Source organism: Vipera ursinii (genome assembly GCF_947247035.1).
Source record: "Vipera ursinii genome assembly, chromosome: 3".
In the NCBI taxonomy this organism is placed as follows: Eukaryota; Metazoa; Chordata; class Lepidosauria; order Squamata; family Viperidae; genus Vipera; species Vipera ursinii.
The window spans coordinates 188,046,718-188,051,930 of record NC_139516.1 but is presented as its reverse complement, the minus strand read 5'-3'; positions in this window follow the sequence as shown (position 1 = coordinate 188,051,930).

The window sequence follows — 5,213 nt, the reverse complement described above, 5'->3', positions numbered from 1 at the left end:
CTCTCCTACCTTCCTGGCTTCGGATAGGTGAATAGACAGCTTTTGCTCCGCCTCCGTTCCTCGATTCCGACCAGTCAGAATCGGAGGGCCGGACTCTAATGTGTTTCGACATAGGCAAGGGTAGGCAACCTCGGCTCTTTTATGACTCATGGACTTCAACTCCCAGAATTCCTGAGCCAGCTATGCTGGCTCAGGAATTCTGGGAGTTGAAGTCCATGAGTCATAAAAGAGCCGAGGTTGCCTACCCCTGGACATGGGCCTCCTGCCGCCTTCTCGTTCAGCAAAGAGCGTAACTTACGCTTTTTTTGCGCAAGATGGTCCCGAGGTAGATTTGAAAGAGCTGGAGTGTGAATTGGCTGATCAGTCGGAGTATCGTTTTCTTTTTGTGCGAAGGCTTTTTGCAAACTTCTGCGACATGGGCTGGGTTAGCATCCACGCTAGGCTAAATTATGATTGCCTCCTATGTTAAACTATTGCGAGGATACAGCATTAGATAATAAGCTTTTCTAGGCCTTTGCTACGGTGTTATTGTGGCAAATAAAAGTGAATGTCTTGTTTCATATTTCATAACTCAGGTTGGCTGATCATCACTCAACTGTGTGAATTATGATTTAAGGTTTACTGTGTTGGGCAATTATACACAATATCTACAGTTAATAACCCATGGGTTTTTTTTATTTAGAGCAGTCTTTTTCATCCTTAGGCACTTTTAAGGCATATAAACTTCCAATTTCCCGAATTTGCCAGACAGCAAAGTTTCCAAGGTTGAGAATACTAATTTAGAAAATTTATACGGCAGCACACCCATTCTCTTTTAGTGACTATAGACAGCTTACAAAAAAAAAAAGTTAAAATGGTCTTGAAAGCTTGAAGATTCAACAGGTGGTGATCCCAGTCAGATTTAGTCTGTGAGCAGTTTGGACATGGTTGTTACAGTGCTTACATTGGATTTCTCCATATGGGGGACTAAGGACTAGCCTGAGACTCTTGAACTAAAAAAAAGGTAATGGCAATCCACTTCCATAGTACTGTGACCAAAATCAAATAGATATGTCTGTGAGTTCACCAGAGACTTTACTTAAATAAATGTCTTCATATGACGTGAAGCTGTCTCTTGATATTTAAAATGGGGATTCCTGCTTCAGCCATGCTAATCATAGTGCTTGTTGACTTATAGGTGGGTGAACTAGGATTTGATAAACTGCAGAAGACTAAGATGGCTTCACTTCTCATGCTGCTTTCTTCTAGTAAGTGAATGGAGATTTATATTTGCTGGTTTATATTTGCTCACTGTTTGCTACAGTGGTTCAGGTGCTTGGAAAATTAGCAAACCCAGTTTTAGATTTCCAGGCAGCAATAGAATCAACATTGCATAGGCATGTGTGTGTACCTGTGTTCCTGTGTGAAAGGATACAGTGATAAATATGCATATTTAAATCCACACTTCAATTTTGGAGGGAACTGTACCAAAGGAGATGTGACGGCTTTGGAGAAAACTGAGCTTCAGTTGTGCTTGTAGCATATTTGGCCAAAATCAACCAGTACTGTACTGTGTCTTTCCGTTAGGAGGGAACAGGACGTGTTATTGAAACAACTAGGGCAGTGATGGCGAACCTTTTACAGACCGAGTGCCCAAAATCTGCCCTGTCCCCCACCCCACCCTGCCATGTGCCCCACCACACACACACCCCTGCCCCCACCCCACCCATCCGCAGGCCACTCACCGCCTCCACGGCCTGGCGCAGATCACCCAGGAGGCCCAGCAGTACCATGGTAGCCACGCCCCGCAGCATCAACTGCATGCAACAGGGTGTGAGAGTGGAGTCTTGACTCCGAGAGGCTGCCATGTCCTTGGCTGTGCTGCTCCTTGTGGGCCGCGCACAGGGGCGATTCTCCTCCAGGGGGGCTGCCGGTGAGGAGGGGGCCGTGGGGGGAGGCGAGGCTGAGGCGATGGTGTCCTTGCCCAGAGAGGGCTCTGAGTGCCGCCTTTGGCACACGTGCCATAGGTTCGCCACCATTGAACTAGGGCTTGTAACACTGTTGGTTCATTATGTTGACTAAAAAGCACAACATGAAAGCCTCAATTAACAAATGCCATAGTGGGTGTTATAAGACAATATTCAAGGCCCCTTCTATTCACAACAAGGAATATAGAAGACTGAGACAGTGTAAAGTATAAAGTGCATGAATTAACAAATGCAAGATGCATGAAGTGAGAGTAAAAAATGTGATAAAGCTGAAAGAAGACGTGATCTTGTGAAGTTGATGAATACACATACTTGGAAGAGAAGGTGTGGAATAACTGAATAAAATGGTTAAAGTTTATGTCAGACAGTATAAGCTGATGGCATCTAGTATGTTAAAAACATTTAGGAGGAATTTGTAAATTAGTAATAGTTGCATGCCATGCTTCAGCAAATGGTGTTAACGAAAACCACTGACGAGTTTGGGGAAAATTATCCAATGTTGTGAATGAATACTATGAAAAAAGGCTGTTCTGTTTGTGACATGGAGAATAAACTGAGAAGATACAGGGGTGGGGTGGGGAAATAGTTTAGAATGAATGAGAATGATGACTGCTTGATGGACACCTGCTTAAAAAAAAGGCCTACTTATTCCAGAAACGTCATCAAAACATGTCCATTTATATGGATATGTATAATTTAAATAACAATCTAAAACGATTGTTATTTACAATGAAATAGTAAGATAATTAGCAAAAATATTTTTGGAGATGCATTGTAACTTTGCTCTATAGCTCTCTTGAAATTTTACTTTGAAATAAGCAGAAATTGGCAGTTTTGATGTGATATGATGAGCGCCTTGAGTTTTTTAGCAGCTCTTTTACTGTAGAAACAAGGAATCAGAATTCTCCTTCCTGAGATCAAAATGTTATCCCTTCCTTTCATATTCATACATACCATTCATACCAAGAGCCATGATGGAGCAGTGGGCTAATGCCTCCTTAAGTAACACCAGCTGCCTGCAATTAGTGCAGGTTCGCATCCCACCAGGCTCAAGGTTGACTTAGCCTTCCATCCTTCCGAGGTAGGTAAAATGAGTAAAATGAGGACCCAGATTGTTGGGGGCAATTAAGCTGACTTTGTAATATTGCCTGGGGGGGGGGGTGTTGAAAGCCCTAATAAGCAGGCATATACATAGAATGAAGGCTACTGCTAAGTTTGTAAGCCGCCCTGAGTCTTTGGAGAAGGGCGGGATATAAATGGAATTAAAATAAAATAAAAATACATGCTTGTACCTCTCATTTGCCTAATTGTGCATATTGCAGGCCAGTTATGGTGGTGTTACATTTATCAATGGTCGCAAATGCCTTCTAAAATGCAGGATTGCAATTTCAGAAACTATAATCCAAAAAAGCTAAAAGGTACCAGGGAAAGCAACTAATTATTTTAGCAATACAACATAGGCTTTGTAGAAACCCTGCTTTCAAGTTTGCATCCACAAACAGGGATCATTTCAACGATTTCTGTTTCTGAATAATATCAAATTTGACTGCTGGGTCGTTCAATTGTCCAAAACAGCAACCTACAGTATGTTCCCATGATAGCATATGTCTGTGTCCCTAACATATTTCCAGTAAAATCATACTTCTTGATAGACTGACTGGATTGCATTTTTAACTTTAAAAAAGTTTTCAGCAGAAAGGGAGGATAATTGATAATTACCTGGGAGGAGAAGGACCAATGTGTTCAAATAAAGTTAAACCCTAAAGCAGACAACCTCTTTATACATTTAAGTGATAGAGAAAAATAACTCTGCTTAAAGAGATATGGCTTACACATCTTGCTTATGGGTTAATACTTGGTGTTATCAACCACTATATATTTTTTCTTTCTCCCTTCTGTAAGCACTTCTTAAAACCAAATTCAAGACAAGGTCTTGTTTTGTGAATTTCCTTAGGAAAAAAAATCTGCAAAGCACACAAAGATTTAAGTTTTGCATTTTTAAAAAAGAGAAGTTTACAAGGCACATTCTCCAACAGCATTGCAATACTGACAGCCAAGATTTAGATCTTTGAATATATGTGTTTTCAACAGCTATAATTATTTTTCCTTTTGTACTATAGTAATTAGGTGTGGGAATACATACTTGATGTCATGCTCACATGATTCCACAATCTCGTTATTTTCCAAATCCTTGAAGGAATAACAAAAAATGAAACACAATTCCCTAAAAACTCCAACACTTAATTCAGAAACCAGTGTGAGAAGTGGAATTTAACACTGTTATGACTGAGCATTGGTCTCCATGAGCCTTTAAATGCTGCTTTTTTTACATTACAAATCTCTTTTCAGAAGCATCTCATTACAACAGCATTTTAAAAGGATTTTACAACTTGAAAGTTCTTATTCTTCAGTTCAAGTATAACCAGTGAAGTATGGGAAGACACGCATTAGCATTATTTAAATTATAAGACATACTGAAACTCAAGAGAGAGAAACACGTCTCTTGCTCATGCTCAAAACCTTTCTGAGAATATACTGAATATAAATTTTTGTAACATAAATTTATTACTATTCTCTAAAGTTTTTACAATACTCAGCACTGGAAATAGTATTCAAAAGAAATTCATTTTAGGATTGTGGAATTTTAATAACATTGGTTGGAAGCACTAGGATTCATGAAAGGCCAATCCAATCCAACCATTTCAGAGAATTAGAATTTGAGTTCAAAATTCAAGACCACTGAACTAAATGCTCTTAGCTTTTATCTGTAGATATTTTAATAGGTTTCAGAAGCCAAATAAAAATAAAATGGCTCAATACCAAATGATCAGAGCATTTAAGAACACTATTTCTCATCTCTCCCTTAAATGTCACAGCAACACTGTTAGCAGTAGTACTGCAAAGTTAATTTTTTCTGAGAAATTATTCAAAGCAACTTTCTGCTACAACATAGAAGTGCAGAGATACACTTCTGTACACTTGTACAAAAATAAATGACTAAATTAAAGAAAATTACATACATTTCAAAAATCAATGCATTTCAAATTTTAGTCCCTTTTAAGATAATTTTAATCAAGCCCCACAGATTACAACAGGTTCTGTGAAGTGATTTGGATTACACGGAAGACTGATAGACTCCTAGAGTACACAGCTTTGGGAGGGATGTACATGACATGGTGAAGAAGGAAGGGGACACTGCCTAGCCCAGGGGTCGGCAACCTTAAACACTCAAAGAGCCACTTGGAC